The sequence below is a fragment of the Hesperophylax consimilis genome, chromosome 5 (genome assembly GCF_061612785.1).
Source record: "Hesperophylax consimilis isolate HC1 chromosome 5, BYU_Hcon_1.0, whole genome shotgun sequence".
Lineage (NCBI taxonomy): Eukaryota > Metazoa > Arthropoda > Insecta > Trichoptera > Limnephilidae > Hesperophylax > Hesperophylax consimilis.
Genome location: NC_142840.1, coordinates 23,968,354 through 23,989,952, shown reverse-complemented (window position 1 = coordinate 23,989,952; position 21,599 = coordinate 23,968,354). Strand labels below are relative to the sequence as shown.

At 34.8% G+C, this 21,599-nt stretch overlaps 1 long non-coding RNA gene across 1 annotated transcript; it reads right to left on the bottom strand.

Moving 5' to 3' along the window:
- Positions 1 to 191: 191 nt before the first annotated feature.
- Positions 192 to 21,378, bottom strand: LOC149423675 (uncharacterized). The gene is made up of 3 exons (XR_016302205.1): positions 21,209 to 21,378; positions 19,151 to 19,283; positions 192 to 12,382 (listed from the first exon to the last, which is right to left on the bottom strand). It is a non-coding gene; the product is annotated as an uncharacterized LOC149423675 (long non-coding RNA).
- Between the last annotated feature and the right edge of the window lie 221 nt (positions 21,379 to 21,599).

Below are 21,599 nucleotides of genomic sequence, written 5' to 3'. Positions count from 1 at the left end.
CCCTGTACAGTACGCCCAGACTAACTTGACTCTGGCTTCGATAAGGTCAATAGTTAAGTTATATAACTCATAATTAAGTTATTTGTTTGTTGGAAATATTGAAATGTAGGAATGACAAAGGCACAAATTGCACCAAATACATAAATGTAAAAATAAATAAGACTTTTCAAGATAATATACATTTATTTCGATACATATTTACAAATTACGAATTATTATTTTCAATCGTTATCAATTTTCATTTGGGAAATACAAAATAATTAAATAACTCTCAAAACTAGTCACCAGTGTTACTCATTAGAGGTAGCTAACTTCTTAAATCATTCCCTTTCTTATCAGCATGGCCACATTGATAACAAAGCAATATGATGTTTACTTTTGTTCATTGAAGTCTCGTTATTGTAAAAACTGTTTGCAATGGCAACACTGACGCATTCTTATTCCATTTGCTGTTTGTAAGACACATCAACAATTTACACAATTCTTTTATAAAACTGTTTTTACTAATCATAACATACTAGTCATTTTTGGTGATTTGTTTTTAGACCAAAGAGTGCTAACCTAATGACTTGTGTATTATAAACTGCGTTGTAAAGAACATACTTACAGACAATACAACATTGTTATAGAAATTACAACAGTAAAATAAGAACACATTTGTAATAGATAACAAATAAAAACACAATAAAAACAACATCCAAAGTAAACAAGATCAGAGAAGTTTTATAAAATAGAATAATAATGGCAGAAAACAACTTATTACAAACATCAATAATAGTGTACTTATTTAAAAAAATATATATGTTTAGTTTTTCGCCCAGTCGGGCTTCTACATGGATTTTAAGAACAGAATATATCTAGTGAGCTATCTAATAAAGTAATATAACAGTAAACTGATAAACTGAATATAAAACAATATTAGTAAAACATGTTGCATCAAATAATATAGAAACTAGAACAATACTACATATAAGACAAATCACTAAAGCTACATTACCAACGCTACTATAATTTGTTGTATTCAACAAAGTGCTGGTATAGATTACGCTTCATTCTATAAATGGAGTCAGTAAATATATCAATAGTACCCCCAAAACTAATTGCCCAGATCATGCATCCTATTGGTTAGTAAAGTCCAAAGTAAACAAGATCTCCACACGGTTCAACTTTACGTTGAATTGATATAACGTTAGATTGATATAACTGCTCAAACAAAAAATAAATTGTATGTTTTTATTTAGTTATAAAATAATTACATTTTTATATCTATTGTTAACCTATTAAAACTTATTTCTATTACATTAAGTACACTTAACAATACATCTAAAACTTATTCTTTATCGTATTTTGGCATAACCTACGAAAAGCAGCAAGGCTTTTAGCTTCTTTGACATCTGTCGGTAATTCATGGTAATTCATTGAAAAATCTTAAATCCTTTAAAATAGAGATTATTTTGGGTTCCCTAAGTATAAAATCTCCACAGTTTCTCGTGGGGTAGCCATGTATTCCGAAATTAAAATTAACATTTTTACACATGTATTTTGGGAGCATCTTATTTTTTACCATATCAATTAAATAATCAATTAAAATCAATTAATTAAATCAATATTAGGGTATTGTAAATCATTCGCTGTCTCACACGTGACATTCCTAGTTTTTTCTGCACAATAATTATCTTAGAATACCTACTACAATTCAATACTGCTCGCATACCTTTATTTTGAATTATTTGCAATTTCTTCATCTGTGTTAGATTGCACAGGAAAAGGACAAATATATTACACAAATTGAGTCATCTATAAGGCCCGTTAGACTTATAATGTGGTTTGCTGAATAAATCATTCGATCAGGGAGTCTAACACAGTGATAACTTTACAATATTGGTCGATAGGCGTAACTACTGACGATTTTTTTACCGATTCCCGATCATGGTCGCGATGATTGATACACGGACCGATGTTGGTAACGCGATAAATCCGAAACGATATACACTGACAATACTGGCGCATACCTCTCTATGAATTGATATTCCGAAAAGTTTAAAATATAAATTGTTATTCCGCATGTACTTTTTGATAATAAAAAAGAATTTAATTAGTTTATGATGTCATTAGCCATAACAAAGATATTTGTTTCTCGAAGCTGGAACGGAATCAATTGATTGCTTCTTAGTCGAATGAATTGAGTCTGTGGATCGTGTATACAATTTCTCAGTTCTAAGAGCTTAGTTAGTTCACCGCTATTGATTAATAATCCAGGTATTTTGCGTAACAAATGACATTATCCACAGTGGCGTAGCTAGGTAACCAAGGGCCCTGGGGCAAATTAAAAAATGGGGCCCCACAGCTATGTAAACTGATTAGGTTTTATCAAATAAAAATATGAAATATACAAACACTTCAAAAATGCTAAGCTACTTAAGCTCTTTTTTGTGCACTGCAGACTGCAGGGCAGTAATACAAATATTAAACAGTAACAACATAAATTACAATTAATACTTGGTGTAGGTTTGGCTAATAAAACAAAATAGAGAAGATACAAGGGTTTATTATATAAAGGTCGGGCCTACCAACTGACTAAATAACAATTATATTTACAATTTTTCCTAGCTTTGGTTTTCGCAAAAGTATCAATGACTTCGTTTAAATCCAGGCTTAATGCAGTTTTGTTTTCAATTGCTATTAGCGATAAATGTCGGAGTTCTTAAATAATGTTTTATTATTTTTAATTTGCTAAATGTCCTTTCAGCTGCTGCAGAAGTGACAGAAATTGTAAAGAATAATAACATTGCTGTAAATACTTCCGTTAGGTCGCATTCTAGCACTCCATATTTGCTCATTATTTCCTTACATAATTGGTGAACAGTCCATGCTTGAGCTAGTTGAGGTAAAACTAGATGGTAAATATTAATAAATTGAAGTGAAAAACTAGGGCCTATTATATCTGAATATTTTCTTTGGAATTCGTCACACTTTTGTAATAAAGTTGCTTCATCATAATTGAGATATTACTGTGTCTAGTACATTATTGAAATACTCAATTTTAAATATTTTTTCTCGGTTTGGAAATCGGTGATCAGCAGCTAATTCATCAAAATCTTTTTTCAACTTTTCTTTGACTTTTTTCTCGAAAATGGGTATCAATACCATATTTTCTAGCAGGTTCACTGGCTTTGCACTTGAATAATTCGAAATTATTTCTATAAATTTGCAACTTTGCTTTGGTCTCTGCTAAAACTTTACTCGCCTCGCCCAAATTGATGTCGCATTTTTGTAAAGTTTTGGATTCATAATTGATGTCGTTCAATACACTATGCATGAATTCGAAAAGCAAGACGAACTCGAAATTTAGCATTTTTGTTTTAATACTCTCTGCTTCTATAAACAAAATAAAACGATAAAAAAACTTACAAATAATTATTATTACCTTTGGGCATATCCAAAACTTGCCGCAAAATGTGATCATATCGGGTGACAAGCTTTACAAAGGACAGAAAATTTCCGTGGTATCCTTCCTGACTTAAGTCTTCTTGATGTCCTCTCATAGCCAAAGAACTCTTTGTTAGGGTAAGTTTGATATCGCATAACCTTTGAAGAACCATTTACCAAAATGATGCTTCTTTGCGAATTTCATTTTTAAGTTCCTTGTCGATAGTATTAGTATCGTTTTTTTTCCAAAATTCATACACAGCACATGCTTCCGAATGGCCACTCGAACAACTGTGTTGTTTAATTCGTTCTGATAAATGCTTCCAATCTCGAATTCCCGAACACCAAACATTATTCCTTTGTGAAGCAAATAACCAGCAGGGTTTACAATAGGCAGCGTCTAATATTTTGGAATAACACAACCAAAAACGATTAACTGGCCCATATTTAGAACACGAAAAGTAGTACGATTTTGAAAAACACCTATTGTTCTGGTTGATGTCTGTTGGAAAAGGTCCTGAAGGCTGTAAAGGCCCCATATCAAGAATTTGACGTTTTTCGTTATCACTTAATATTTTGTTCGTGAAGTTTCCCAAGTCATAAGAAGATTTGTCTTGATTTAGCGGCGGAGGTATCTCCAACTGCAATAATTGTCGAATCTTCTTCAGTAGGCTTCTCAACCAACACTGCAGTTACCACATTATTTGAGTCACTATCAATAGAAATATTTTGGCCAGATGTACTTGCAGAAGGCTGACTAAAAAACTTGTCAATTTTGAGCAATTTTTGTTTACTATCTTCTCTTTCTTGACGTTGTTTGCGTTAATGCACCAATGGGTTTTTTCTTTTTATCCATATTTTAATACGCTACAAGTGTCGTTGGGAAATGACGCACATATCACTATCCGTCAAATTGACAACACTGCCAACCTACAGAAAGAATTTAGGGGAATTCCCTAGGCATAACTTTTGAATTTCTCTCAACTGAGTTGTCATGATTAAAGTGGAGTTGCAAGTTGCAACCTGTCATATTTATTTTGAAAATGGGAGAAATTTCCAAAAGTTCAGTTCGATCGAGATTTCTGGTAAGGATTCGAGGGCCCCCTGAGCTTGAGGGCCCCGGGGCACTGCCCCGCGTAGCCCCTAGGTAGCTACGCCGCTGATTATCCAGAAAGTCGTGCATATTGACCGCTTATCCGACACCTCGGAGGCCCCGCTAAAAGTAGCGACTTTTGCCGACTGTTGGAAACATATTCTGACCGTGCTTGCAAATACCGCTAGACGATAGACGACAGATTTCTTCAATATCGTATTGACAGATAGCTTTATCGATGGTTCACGCTAGACCTCTCGGTGTGGCGTTCAGGACAACGATAAGGTTATAATATTCAATAAGGCTCCGAGGAACAAATATATATATTATTAATAAATATGATTGACCATGCGTCTTAAGTTCAATTCCTCGGCTGGCTAAGTTTTCCATCACGAACAAGCAACATTTTCCGCTTATTGTGGTGGTAGAAAGAGATTTTCTAATATTGTCAGGGTTTTCAAACGCGGGAATGTTAGTCTTTCTTTCTTTCTTTCTTAAAAAAAAAATATAGGAAAATAATATCATTTTTCAACACATTATGTGATGTACCGCAATGTGTTAAAAGAAATTATACATTACACAAAGTAAATAATTAACCACTCGGAACATTAGAACGTCAAAAGACGTAAATATGATAATAGCGGTCAAGACATTAGTACGTCTTTTCACGTAAGCGCGCGAGATTTTACAAAAATCGATTTATTTCCATCACTAGTATACGGATTGCCATGATTTAAAAAACAGAGTATCGATAATGAATAACGCTACGCGTCTGCATTCAAAAATATCTATGGAATCTTGAGGTGCATTATCTGAGTCGATTGAATCTGTCAGCTTGTTCGTTCGTAATTTATTGCGTTTTTAAATAATTTATTAAAAATATTTTAGTTTGGACGGTTAATATTTTGAGGTGACCAATAGTTTTTAATTATATTTCTTCAATATATAAAGTGTTATTTCTTTATGATACTCAGAAAAAAGTACATTTTTCACAGCTTTGAAATAATGGTCAGCGATTTTTACATATTTTTGACGTTTTCAGAAAATGTATATTTAGAAACGCAAATATTTACGTATAACAAAACAATGCGATAGTGAATTTCATAATCTTTCCAAAACATTTTTTAGAATGAAGCTACGTTTCCCAAGACGTGAGTTATGATGCTTTTAGCAAAAGTCGTGAATAACACAAAAATTTCCGCGTTTTGACAGTTCTCAAAGGAACACATAGCATACAAATGCCTTTGTCTGAGAGGTTAATTTCCATTACAGATGTTACCGATTAATTAATAGATTTATCAAAACATATATATTTTAGGGAAACGGGCAGTAAAAAAATCCATCAGTACGTCCCAAGAAAATAACCATATACATATCTATTTACTTTCATTGTAAAACTATGGTTGAGTTGAGTCATATAAAGGTAACTCTTGGAGTGTCGAAGCTAAATGTTCTCCATCGTCAGCTGATTCTATTTTCGCAATAACTAAATTGTTAAGGGACGCTTAGATGGTTTGGGCATGTAGAGCGAATGAGCGATAGCAGAAGACGGGGACGCCCGAGGAAGACATGGCACGACCAAGTGAATCAGATACTTGAGTCGGACCATGTCAAGAGCCAGAATAATAGAAGAGTATGTATGAGACGATGTATGAATGTGAATGAGGCAAGAAGTGTGTGCTAATACCGAGTTGTTTGGAGGTCCGTCCTCTCTGCCTACCCCTGCGGGGGAAAAGGCGTGAACGGTTAGTTAGTTACTTATGTTTTTTTTTACAATAATCTACCTATTTTTAAATGTCTTTGAAAACATGAGTTTTTTGATTCTACTCAGGATTTAACCTTCCTATCCAGGAACTGAAGTCTTCAAGTCTACCAACCTCGCCAAATGCTGATTGGGTAATAACATTAAATTTAATGGGATATTTCTGAACATACCGGAAAACTAAAAACTGTTTTTGAAAGGTGGGAAATACGATTACAAATTTTATTATTGGAAACAAACATATAATTTTTTAAATCAAACATAAAAAAAGTTTTAAAGATGACTCACCTTTACTCTAAATACTGAACTATAATTACTGATTTAATTAGACAAATGTAATATAAACCTTTTATCCACCGCAATATTTGTCATTTCACATAAAAATAATGAATATATAACTTTATACATTTTTCTCAAATTGCGGTCGGAAACGCCATCAAGTGACACATCCTCATAAAACTCTTTCTAATTTATTTAGATGAGAGATATTATGATTATAGAAAGCTTTCTATTTGCATTTAATACAAATAACGATGATGAGTTACAAATAACTAGCATGATATTATACTGTCTAGACTCAAGGGGTTAAAGTGAGCAAATTGAAATATAATATTACTCCTTTTTAAATACGTAATTTGGATATTTTAATTTCGGTAAACTTTCGGGATAGGAATCGCTTTCTTTAATAGTTGGTCCTTTATCTACTGAAGCCTCCACTATAGACCATTCTTCATCATCTATAGCATATTTAAGAGCGTCACTTTTTCACTCTTTTCAGTTCTGTCAAGCAACTAGCCTATATGTAATGATATAATAACAGAACTTGAATAGAACTTTCACAGAACCCGAAAATGAACGTCGAAATTTGATGAATTGTTAAAATTCTCCGAAACAACCCGTCCTTAGTGTTTCCGCATTAACATTCACTCCCATATTGTAATGCGCAAGTTGGTGCGGTCTCTATCTCACCAACCCCCTGCTGCAGGAGGTGTGTTACTACCGGGAGATGTCCCCCTTCTGCCGCCCAATACAGTGCGGTCTTACCTCTCCATTTAGCGTTGATATCAGCACCACTTTCAATGAGATACTCCACAATTCTTAAATGTCCTTTTTCAAGTGCATATGCCAGAGCAGTTGGGCCTCCTTCAATACAGCCTTCAATGTCTGCGCAATGTTCCACTAAGTACATAACAATTTTTAGTTGACCGTTTTTAGCAGCTGTTTGCAAGGGAAGCTGTTTCGATTCATTCCCATGTTCCATCAATACAGTGAAGGGAACAACAGTTTGCTCTGCGAGTAGTTTGACCATATCGAAGTTGCCGCTTGCTGCAGCGAGATGAAGGGCATTTCCCCCGTCATAATACATGTGTTTCATCACTAATAAACAATAACGTTCAACATTATTTTTTAACTGTTTTGATAATATATCTTTAGCAAGTTCAAATTTTTCATTTCTAATAGCATTTGCAAACGTTTCAATTAATAATTCAACTTCTTTAACTCTATCAATTATTCTTGAGATGCAACTTAAATTATTTTTAACATCTCGGTAAAATGAACTGATGAAAATGAGCTTTTCCTTAGATGAAATAGACGTAAATAAATGTCTTGATATTGTGCGAAGATTTAATAACATTTCGCAATCTGACTCTTTTTCAATACTGTGTGAAGAACATAATTTGTGATCTTGTAGATGGGAGGTTTTTTTATAAAGGTCTGAAATAAAGTAAGAATTATGTAATAAAAAATCGTGATAATAATTCGTAAAGCGACCATTTTGATTTAATAAACACGCACAAAAGAACTTTTCCTCGGTTTTATCAGATTCGTAATGGGGTCGGTTAAATAAACTTGCAAAAATGACTTGTTCGCTGATTTCATCAGAACATGTTTCGATGCTTTGTAAAATATTTATCATTGTATTGTCCAATACTAAATCATCTTCACTGATATTATCAGATATAGGAATATCCACCATATTCATTGCTGTGTTATGATTAGTATCATATTGTGTTATGAAAGAGACAAACGCCATTTGTGTACTTTCTATGTTCAATCCACTGAGTAGAAATTTGACGATGTACTCATTCTTTTCTATTATTGCAATGTGCAAAACAGTTTGGTGCTCCTGATTCCTAAATAATGCACTGTCTTCAAGCCACAGTTGACTTATACACTTGGCGTTTATTTCAAGTGCATTCTTTGACATTTCTATTTCATTCAATTGCGTATTCATAAACAATCGTATGATCTTGCTGTCTGGATGAAGCAGTATTTGAGGTATAAGTATTTTTTGGAACAGTTCATACCTGTTAAAGCTTTTAGGTCGGTTGAGCCAGTGGACAACTATTTGCGAACAGCAATACTCGGCATAAGTTCGGTGAATAAATTGAAATTCTTGGTTTTCCTTTGTTTGTATCAAACCAAGTCTGTTTAATTTATTTAGCCACTCGTCTTCAATGGCGCCAAAGTTCTCATCAAAGAAATCAGGAAAGAATGTTCTAAAACCAAGTTCACCGTGAATTGTGGTCATCATGTCAAAATTTTTTTTTTTTAGAAACTTGTCTGTCGCTAATCCTATCAATGTTTTATCACTAAAGTATATTTCATATTTTAATGTAATAAACCTTTTGTAGAGATTTGATACACTCTCTATCTTGACTACCGGAGATTGGAGTAACAGATCTCTATGCGGCTTGAAGACTTCCGCTAACATCCTTAGCTGCAGGGGAACCCCCATGAAGTGATTCATGTCCGGCCCCAGTACTCGCTCCGCTTCCTGTAGCACAACTTCGGCATATTTCTCCAGTAGGCTTTCCCGATCCTCTTCGTAACCTTCCAGCTCGAGAGAGAGGCAGGAACGCCAGAAAACAAGTAAATAATGTAGTCGCTCTTGTGCAGTAATACGTACAAAACACGTAGAGGTGTGACTTAATGGCTTTTCTAATGATTGCTTCAAATAATTACGAGCGGTTATAATTGTTTGAATCGCCGGTGTGCCTTGCAAAAAAACAAAGAGTGGGATAAGTTTTTCTTTGCAATTCTCTTTATTTTTAACGTAATCATCCAGCTCATCAAAACCATCCAACATTAATACAACCCGCTTTGAATGTGACTTACTTTGAAGCAAATACTCTAACAATCGAACCGGGCTGTCATCAGTGCCACACTCTCTCAGTAAAAAGCTTGCCACGCTTTGTGCAGTGAGCACCTCTGGTAGGTTGAATATATGCTTTTGGAAGTTTTTTAACTCTATATAAATAATCCACAACGATTCAATGCGTCTTGACAGCCTTGCAAGAGATGTTGTTTTCCCTGTGCCGGGATCGTCTGTTATGATTACCAAGTTTCGTTCAGTTTTGCTCAAAGTTGTTTCATCAACAGGCTCACAAGAGTCTGTGGACATACACGGGAACAGACGCTCCACAGACCCATGGGAATATCGCCACTTCAGTTCATATCTATTTTGACTTATTTTTATAAAATGAATATTTTTATTGGAATGTTTCTTAATTATATCCATCTCCATTTCCTTTGTGGCAGCTGTAAGTATATTATCTGTTAATGCTTCTCTTTTTGACAAATTATCTATTAATCTCAAGAAAGAAGACTTATCGTCCTCACTACAAATGACAAAAAGGTCATCAGCAAGTTTCATTTCTGTAAACTTTTGAATGTCAATTGATGCTAGGTGGAAAAACTTCCGAGGTAAATAAAAAGTTTTATCAAATATTTGTTTGCAGTACACATCTCCGCCTGACACTTCAAACAAGTAAATGCGTTTATCCTGGTTCTCATCGCAGGTATCTCTAAAGGTAAATTCTGCATCTTTCTCGACAAGGATGATATTAATCCCTTCGAGTTGTTTCCAGCTGGCCACAATCTCCTGGTCCACGCGGTTCAACCCGCTGACCACCGCCAGGGTGTAAGGTAATTTTACACAACGTAACATACATTTCTTGCTAGTTCTGATATTTATTTTAATAAATGGCATTTGAAGATCACTTATGGTTGGACGCGTGTCTTTCAAAGAAATAACATAGTCTTCATTAGTCACAATGCTTTTTAAGCAATTTGAACTTATGAACTGATCCAATTCACTAAGAGGAAAGCTATCTCCCAAAAACTCTTGGAAGCTATGCCCTCCACTTCCGTTAAAATCAAATATTTTCCTTTTAAATATACTTTTTTGCGAGTCGACGGATAAGTCCAAGAGATTAATTTTTCGATCGGAATTCAATGTTTTTACAAAAGGGTTGATTATGTCTATAGGGTGTGACGAGATGAAAACAAGTTTTTTCAAGGGTGGAGAAGAGCATTGTGTGTAATTATTTAAAAAAGGTTGAAGTTCTGAGCTGTTCTGAGCTGAGGACGAACTACCGTCAACTATCATTAGGTCATTTTGGTCGACGGGTGAACCGTAAATTTTATAAATTGATTGTAGTCCCGGCCATTCTAAGAAAGTATAATGACCTTCGGTGATATATTTATTAAGTGGATCTGATACGTTAACACATGTTTCAATTTGGTTAAATACAATGTTATTAATGCGGGTCATTTCAAACGCGGCATCTTGTGTTACTATCAACAGAACACGATGCGTAGAAAGCAAAAAGTCCTTAAATTTGAGGGAATCTTCGAAATTTAATTTAGTCTTTTGTATCGATTTCAAATAATTCAGACCTTCATTGCGGTAAATCAAGTCAGTAGTTCTACTCTGTTCCTCCACTGCCTTGGAGAACTCTGGCCTCAGCCACCGCATCAGCTGCTTTACCCGATTTGTGAGTTCTCTCAACAGTTGTTTAGATTTGCAACTAATTGTTCTATGCTCAACCAATAATTCAAAATCGGCAAATAATTTATCGTTTTTGAATTCAAGCTTTTCCCTTAAAAGAAAATCGTTTAAAATCTTAGTATCCGTTTGCTTTTGAATAATCACCAACTTTTCAAGAATTTGTACTTCATCCTCAGAAAAGACGTTTAAATTACTTGTGACGTTAATTTGGGGATCGGAAGGAACCACCTGATACCGTTTTAGAAGTTCATTGAAGTAGTTCATTTGTTTTGATCTGTTACTCACTAAATGGAAATTATTAGCATGATTCAGTGTTTCATTATTAAAAAGGGCATTATATTCACTGTTGTCCTTAGCCCAGTCCAACACTTCTTTTATATTTGGTGAATTTTCTTTAAAAGCTTCCACGAAATTACTGATTGTGTGTGTCTTCATATTGTACAAACCTGTTTCCATATCTTCGAATCCGTATTTAGATAAATCAATTAAAACACGATAAACTGTTCGGAGATGCGGTCCGTAAGTGTTAATACGGTTAGGCGCCGATACGTAAACCGTGATGTCTAACTTATCTAACTTGTCCAAAAAATTGGTCCCATATCTAGGGTAATGCCTATCCTGAATTTTGTCCAACATGTTTTTTGCCCCCGGACTGTCAAAGACCACGGTCTTAGCGTGAACTCCCTCACATGAGTTATGTATCAGCGCTCCGTCAGACACCTTCACATGTTTAACTGTAAAAGCCGTCCCCTGACCTAACCAGCCCCCGAGGGAGTGGCCCGTTATAGTAAGGTTATAACGCCTTTTAAAATTTTCTGATTTAGAGTTGACAGTATGTATGACCTGACTAACATAGTCCACGAAAGTAACTGCGGAGTTCATGCAACTCGTGTATTTATTAAGGACTATTCCCATCAAATCTGTATATAGCGATCCTACCTTTGTTAGAATTGTGCCCCGGTGGGCCACCACCACTTGCTGGAAGTCGGTGTGAATAAACATAACTCCGAAGTACTGGTTGAGTGAGGCTGGATTAGAAGCAGTCGTCTGCAGCTGCCAGCCTTCGGGCAGAACAAGTCTCTGCCCGTAAGCCTCGTCGGTTTCTCGCGACTTTTTCTTTTCGTAAACAGCGGCTGCAAGCAGCGCCAGGGTGAGGTCGCTGGGATGAGGCTCTGTGTCCAGGATGTCCAGCGTGTGCTCTCCCGAGGATTCCAAAATGGAATCTATCAATTGTTCCTTTGAATACTCCATCAGCAGTCCGTGATCGACGTCCATGGTTGGAAAGGAGCGAGTTGAGAATCTCCTGAAATAATAGTACCAAAACATAATGCCACATGAGCCAAGTCCCTTTAACGGCCAAGGTTCCAATGTCAAAAATAATAACAAAAACGTCAATAAAAAAACGTTAGCATATTCAACAAGAGTTGCTAAAGGTATAAGAAAAACCTTTAAAGTTCGATCTCAAAAATCATGGACATCAGAAGCCGAGGATATATGGATCTCACTGTTACTAAGACATTCAAAACATTGCATTTCAAATAGTCTTATCTGTTGTTCTTACTTACCAGGAGTTAGCCCTAAGTTATCTAGTGCACAGCGTTTCTATATCATCAATAGTCATACAACTGACATATCTGACTTAACTAGTGAATTTACAAATTACATTTTTCTAGTAATAGGCGATTACAATATGCCAAATGTGAGCTGGAACTCGACCTCTATGCCTCTACCCTCAGTAGCTGCCTTTCATTCTCCAATTTAACACAATATAATGAAATTTTCAATTCTGCCGCACAAATTTTAGATCTCGTGCTTTGTAATACCCAGTCATCGTCTCCGCGACCAACTCGCCACTAGTACATACATAATCGAAGATGCACATAATAAATCTATTATAGTTGAACTAAATATTCCCCTCTCTGCTACCATCCTCGAACCCCAGGTTATGTACTACTTCATAGTTAAATAAACTGTGAAGTAGTTAATGATGCGATCATAAATAGTGATTGGTCCTCAGTCGTTAATGCACAAGACGTGGATGCTGCGGTACACAATTTGTATGGTATTATTGAGGCTCTGATAGATGATCTGGGTCCAAAGAAAGTAACAAAATCAACCAAATTTCCAAGATGGTATTCGGCGGCGGCGGCCTTAATTAATATAAGTAAAGAAAAATTAAAGTTTTTTCGTGCCTGGAAACGGTACAAGAATCCACTAGATTACCAATCTTTCTCATTACTTCGCAAAAGACAAAAGAAAATTTCTAGTCATACTCATAACGCCTACATTGCTCGATTGGAATCAGATATACAAAATAATGTTAAAAAAATATGGAATTATGTTACGACGCAAAGAAAATCTTCCACATTACCAGAACATATGACCTATCATTCGACGGCAGCAAAGAAGTTACAGACTTGTTTGCTGATTATTTATCAGTCTTTAGAAATTAGTTTTCAACACTCAATGTTAATAATAAGGAAGATTCTCTGAACAACACATTAATATCCTCAATTAGAATAAATGAAGAAATCACTTTGAAATACCTTTCAAGCATAGATATTAAAAAAGGAAAAGGAATTGATAGGCTACCCGGAGTTTTTATACGCAACTGTAGTAAGTGCATCTGTCTTCCGGTTTGCGCCATCTATAAAAATTCACTAACAGAAGGAACGTTTCCCCTCAAGTGGAAATCAGCCGTTATCACACCTATTGATTTTATTGGATTAACTGTGTGCTCAAAGTGTCGGATGATAGGACATTCTTACAAGTTCTGCAAGGATACGACGAGATGTGGGCACTGTGCCCGAGACATACCCGTGAGACATGCCCTTCTGCTACTGCGGAGCCAGTCTGCGCGACATGCACGAGATTTCACAAGCCCTTCAAACCACCCGTCTGGAGATAGGGACTGTCTGGCTTACAAGGCAGCCCTTCAAAAGGACTTAGCTAAAATTGACTATGGCGTCTAATATTGATTTTGAGACCTCAGATAAGAAATATGAACGGATTCAAAAGTTCGAAAACTGGACCCAATTCAAACATGAAACAGGCGATAAAGCAATAACTGTCGTTAATTTGAACATTAGGTCTATCTCCAAGTACTGGAATACATTCTTACTAAGTATTTATAGTCAACTAAATAACATTGATATTATAATACTCTGTGAAACCTCGATAGACAAAAACAGTGTAAATCTATACAAAATATTAGGATTTAACTCATTCTATTATTGCCGAACAAAAAGATCGGGAGGCAGGATTATGGTTTATTTTAAAGAAAACCATATATTCGAAAAAAATATATATATTAGCTACTACATTCGAGTGCGTCTACGGAACCTTCTCCGTAAACAAACACAAACATCTATTTGCATTATATCGACCCTCGAACACGAACAAAGAAACCTTCCTACAACAGCTCGAAAATATAATACGAAACATTGATATTAAGGAAACCATCTTGATACTTGGAGACATTAACTTAAACCTATTAAATAAACACAACTCAATAATTCTGCAACGAAAATTTAATGGCTAATTACGGTCTAGTGAAATGTATATATGACATTACGAGAGAAGCGGTGGTAAATACCTACACAACTGCGACGTGTCTGGATCACATATATATTAGAGAAAAAGAAAAGTGTGAAATTAACTCATGCGTATGTGAAACAAGGATAGCAGATCATTATATAACTGCCGTGTCTGTATACCTTTATACTAAGGACAAAAGCAAAATATCGCACCATGAATACAACACTGTACTATCTGAAAAAAAAGTTGGAGAAATGATTACAAAAACTGATTGGAACTCAATTCAAATTCACACTGATCCGGATATCATATATCAAGACATTATATCACACTTTAAAAAAATCTACGAAAAAAGTAGTATCACAAAATTAGTAAAAATACGTATCGCCATAGTCAAAAAAGTTGTATGAACGATATTCTCATAGAAAATATACAAACAAGGGATAAATTATGGAGAAAAAGGAAAAACATGCCAACAAACAAGAAATATGAAAAAGACTACAAAAAATACAGAAATAATCTAAATAAGCAAATATTAGATGCAAAAAAACATACTTCAATAACAAATTCAATAATTGTTTTAAGGATATAAAAAAAACGTGGAACGAAATAAACAAAATATTAGGAAGAAAAAACAAATCCAGTTGTGACGCAGTTATTTCTAAATACTTCTTGAAGTCCAAACCGACGGATGAAGTTGCAGAAAATTTTGCTAACTTCTTTGATGAGGGAGTGAGTTACTACACAAATGTGATGTCCGTGCGTCTCCATACCAGCTAGACGATTTACCGCATTCTATGTACCTACCCAGAGCTAGCATAAAACAAATCGAATCTATTATCGGAATATTGAAAAACTCAAAAACACCAGGATTGGACCAAATACGTATGTATGATGTATGAAAAATACTGAGCCTAGTAATTACTCATTTTATAAACACAACAATTGATACTTGCCAAATACCTGAAGGATTAAAAACTAGTATTGTTAGACCTATTTTTAAAGGCGGTGATCATTCAATTATAAATAATTACAGACCTATTTCCTTATTACCTGCTTTGGAAAAAATTCTCGAAAAATATATAGCAATATACCTAGATGGATATTTAAATAAATTTGGTATCATTGACAAATGTCAGTAAGGGTTCCAGAAAAAAAAAGCTGTGACGCACTACTTAATAATTTTTCTAATTTCATAAACACCCAGCTCAACTCTCAAAAACATGTACTTGTACTCTTTATTGATTTATCTAAAGCCTTTGATACACTATGCCATAAACAAATAATAAAATTTCTACTAATTATTGGAATCCATGGTAAACTGCTAACTTTTTTTAATAACTACTTATCAAATAGAAAAATTAGGGTAAAAATATTAAATGAGATGAGTAAATCTAAATTTGTAAGGTCTGGTGTCCCACAGGGGTCAATTTTGGGTCCAAAATTATATATTATATATGTCATAGCTATGTCGAAACTATTTAGAAAAGCGCGCAGATTAATTTTCGCAGATGACACAGCACTTGTAGTATCTAATGAAAATCCTCAAATAGCGATTCAAGAATTGAAAACCGACTTCGATGAACTGCTAAAATGGGCACACGATGTAGGATTGGTTATAAATGTAAAGAAAACAAAATGCATGTATATCAGATCACCAAGTTTGAAAATGTGGAATATTCCCAAACTAACCGCACATAACTTTGAATGCATCCATAGAAAAATAATATCTAACTGCCAATGTGAGAAAATTGATTTTGTCAACGAGTATACTTATCTGGGATTAAAAGTAGATAACACATTTAAATGGGATAAGCAAGTTACTAAAATATGTAACCAGCTAAGAGCTCTAGCAAAAAGTTTCTATAAATTAAAATTTGTCTTGCCTCATAGCACACTCAAACTAGTATATTTCTCATTAGTAGAATCTATTCTTAGATATGGAATTAGAAGCTGGAGAAATACAAGCATGAAGCATGACATATAAAGCAGGGTACTCACCAAGAGTGTAGCATGTAACGTATCTGATACTGTATCAATCTGCAAGTGGGTACGGCTCGTCCACGGTAACCGCGTATCCAGCTACGACCTCCCGGATCCGCCTTTAGTGCTCGCTATGGTGCTCGCAGTGAAACCGCCGTCGGCGGGTCACTGCGAGCACACTGCGCTCCACCCGCGAGCAGCTCGCAGTAGGCTCGTGCCTACGTACTCACTTGATACAGTATCAGATACGTTACATGTTACACGGTTAGGTGAGTACCCTGCTTAAAATACATTCAGATTCAATAGAAAAAATTCAACACAAATTCCTAAGACACATTAACTTTAAACTCGGTATTCCCATTGAAAGTATAAACTATAATTATTTAATGAAAAAATTAAATTTATTAAAACTCTCAGATCGAAGAATTATATCCGACTTAATATTTATGTTCAAAATTGTAAATGGTAGTGTAGACAGCCTTGATTTAATTAACCTCATTGAAATTCATGTACCCATAAGAGCTACTCGTTCTAAATCCCTCTTTAATTGTAACAATTCTAAGACTGAACATTTCAAACACTCGCTTGTACCTAGATTACATGAAATTAGTAATAGGTACGCAGATGTAGCGGATCTGTTTAACTTCACAGAAGCTAGGTACAAAAAGGCTTTAATATCATATCTTTTAAATCATGACCAATAAAATGTAAGTCTACTCATACTTACGTAAAAAGTAAAATAAATATGTATATAAAATGAACTGCCTGGGGCAACTGAGGAAACTTAGGTCAATAAAAATAGTCAATAAGGTGAACCAACAGCTTGATTGGCACTTACCTACTTTCAACCAAAACCTGAATATAAATGCATACATTTTAGCTATTGTAATATATTATATCATGTATCTATACTATCATATATTTCAATCAATACTAATCTAAATTAGTCTACCTATAAGTTTTGCATGTACTTGTTTCTCTTTTTATATCCATCTAGAGTTTCTGTTAATTGTATATTTCCTGATGTCACTGTTTATAATTTACTGTATATGGTATATTTTATACCGTTGATATTAAAATAAATATATTAAGTATGTACAAAATTTGCAAACCTCTATCATTAAAAAAATTGTATCACCTAATATGTATAGACAAAGACACAATGTGCAACTCTTATATTGTGCTGAGGGCCTGCTCCCAATAAAAGGTTTATTTTGGTTCCTTAACATTAAAGATAACTGGGGCGATAGTACTTATAAAAAACCACTGGTACATAGTCACAGCACACGTCTTACAGAAAAAAAAGGGCTGAAAATACCTAAAATAACCAATAAGTATGGAAGCCAAACGCTGGAGTACTGTGTACCAGTGATTTTTAATAAGCTCAAAAATAAATTTGCTTTTGGAGAAAGTAAGAGTTTAAGCATGAAAACTGTAAAGATGTGGCTTATAAATGAAAAATCTGTATATCTATAAAAAAATAGAGTAAATAAAGAAGAAAAGGAAAGACATTATTTGAAAGTTTTAATTCTAATATAAATGAATGTATTTTTTTTTTTTCACTTACATTTTTATTTCCAGAAAGAAAGAAAAAATTTAAAATAATATTTTTAACTGAGTTAACTAGAATTTTAATTCTATTGCATTGTGCTACAGTACGATGTTATTCACTTTCAATGTGTTTTATCGTATTGTCTTACTTTTGAATGTGTGTTATCTGTGTGCTATATTGTCTTGTACTTTTGAATGTACGTTATCGTATTGTCATTCAAAGTGTTAGTGTACTTGGGACGCTTTAGTGAGTTCTATGATTGTATGTAAGAGTCTGTTATTTATTTTATATAACGGGAGACTTATATTGTATTATAATTGTATATTAAGATAGAACCTGCAGACAAGCAGCCATGTGGCAGCTTCGTGGGACTATCTATACACTGTCTAAAAAAAAAAAAAATATGTGTAATTTTCAGTCAATAAAGATCAGCTTAGTAAAAAAAAAAAAAAATCTATAAGACCGGTGATAAGCATGACGTTAAAAACTACCGTCCAATTTCCCAACTTCCTAATTTATGCAAAGTTCTAGAAAAATTGTCTTTGATCAATTATGCTTGGCTATTTCCACAATCATCACACCGAATCAGCACGAATCCATGAGAGGTCGGTCTACGACATCCAACCTGGCCCTCTTCATTAACTTCTTGCATTGCAAGATGGATGACAAAGAGCAGGTTGATACTATGTATACAGACTTCTCTAAGGCTTTCGATCGCGTAATACACTCAATTCTTTTGAAAAAGATCGACCTACTTGGTATACACGTTGACCTGTTTAGATGGATTAAATCTTACATTACTGTAATCAGGTAATCTTATCAACGGTGTCTTCTCAAAATCTTTCGAGGTAAAATCTGGTGTCCCCCAAGGGTCCCACCTAGGTTCGCTAATGTTCAACAATTATATAAATATTTGAAGATAAAATTGAGTGAGTTTAAAAACTTTTAGAGAGCTGTATGCCAGTTATAACAAGATCAAAAAGAAAAGTGCGTGCTTACAGGTGTTCGATGCGTTGTAGGGGCTGGCGTGGTGGTCGATCTGGAGTAGAGTAGGCAGTGCTGGTTTCGGGGAAAACCCGGGTTTATGGCGAGCAACGGACCTCACTCTTCGTTCAGGCGGCTAATACTCTGGCTAAAACCGGGAAATGTTGATATAAATTTACAGTTAACTTTATTTGTTGAATGCGTAGATTTAAAACAATTAGGTGAACCAATTTTTCCCCAACAAATATAAATTTCAATGAACTTAATACTATATTATTATCGATTCAATCCTTCAAAAATGTTTCTGGCAATACTATAGATACTGTATTTCAAACAGTAGTTCATTTTCTACAATGTTTCTATGTGAAATTGATCACTTATTAGCAGATGATGCCAAAATGCAAAAAAAGTTTTTTGCAGTTTTTAATAGAACAATTACATTTTTTAAATCGAAATTCTGGGGCTTTAAGATATTCAGCACGTTTTGTAATCTTCAGTAGCATTCTGCATTCTATTTCATCTCATTCATATAAATTACTACGAGGTTCAGATCATTTCACTTTTCCTCATCCCAAACCTTTAAGAAGAGTTGGCTCCAGTTTTCAAACAAACCCACTAAACGAACATAGCGATAGTAATTTTTTATCGTATAGCATTAATTTAATTTGTTAACGGAAAATGATTAAGATTAATTAAGTAACATATTTAGATAACAGCATCATTTGTATTGGGAATAGCTTACAATAGTGAAAACGCAGCTACTACTGCCCATCTCTTCATGATTCGAAGTTTACTCTCTCGTTATAAAGAAGTAGTCCATATACTCCCTGTTAAAACTATGAATGCAGCACACTTATTAAATAAATTATAATGGGTCTTCAACAGATAGGATTGAATGTTTTGTGTGTAGTTAGTGATGAATAGAAAAGCTACGATGTCTTCCAAGCAATGTTTCAATTCTGAATGGTGGTCTTACACCAGGGCGATGCTGAGAGTATCTTCCACTCTGGAATGTGCTGCAAATATACTATGTATTATTTGTAATGAGTAATTTGTGAAATAACACACTAATCTACTAAGAAGGTTTATGATATGTTATTTCTCAATTAAATCTAAATACATATCGAAATTTGTGATTCGGGAATTAGGAAAAACCGTTTCAATATGGTAATTAACTTACTTTTTATTAAAAAGATATTGTAGTTTGCTGCGCTTTCCAAGTTGGGACAGAAGAGAAATGGCCATGAAATGGCCGTTAACATAAATATACCATAAACTGCCAAACATAAAATGCATAAAATATACCATATACCACTCTCGCGGTTAGTAAGTGTTGCCATATAACAAAATTACTACATGTTAATTTTTTTTTGTAATTTTATGTTGTTCAGTTTGTAAAATATGCATAATGTCCATATGTAAAACCGTCCACAGGAACAGCGTTGCCCATAGAGGAAAATCTATCCAAGGCTTTTTACGTTCGTGACTTCAAATTTAGATTCTAACAGAATAGATCGTCTGAAAGCAGCATTAGCTTAGTGTTCTGGGGCTTAAGTTTATTCACGCACCACGCCCAAAGTCTGACACATCAATGTCCACGTCCCGGAGAAGGCTGCCCCATAAATGAACCACTCACTAGATCAATATCTTCGGGTTTTTAGTACTGAGCCCATGGGTCCTAATGTTTGCCATAGATAAAAGTCTGTAACTGAAAAATATACGTCACTACTACACATACTCACCATCGACTAGGATAGAAACTATAAAAAAGGCGTAACCATAGACAATATAATTCTCATTCGGAGCCAACCCATTGGCTAGCCTAAAATCGGCCAATGACAGCGGCCTATAAACATGCATGAAGTTCGTGACAGCGGAATATAAACATGCATGAAGTTCGTATTGGTTTGTGGAAAATATACGTCACAAGTCACCCATAGAGATTACCGTGTCTTTTTTTCTGACCCACTTTTTTCTCGGAGTTATACCCCCCTGGGCTGCCCGTTCCAGAGAAGTGACACGACAACAGTATCTAGTTATGAATAATATCAGTATATCAAAGACGTAACTCACCGCTTGGTGACTATTGAAGGCTCTCCTCTTTCTCTGTACTCTGTACGGGAACTGTTTTAAAACAAGTAATCTGATGTAAAACAATGAGAGATCACGACAAGCAAGCTACAATAAAATGGCGCACGGTCTGTGTTTGTGAAGAGACTAAACCATAAATAAACCAATCACGACTAAACTTAGACCGTGAATTGCGGGAGGAATTGCAAATCGAGATAGGAACAATAATATATGATGCGAAGTAATAAAAACTATAAATATAGGGACAGGGGTGTACTCCAGTACCGAGAGGTTTTATTATGTATTCTGGCGGACAGCAAAAGGGGTCACAATTACAGGTGGCAGAGTTGTGACACGACCGTGTATTTTACTGTGTATTCTGGCGGACAGCAAA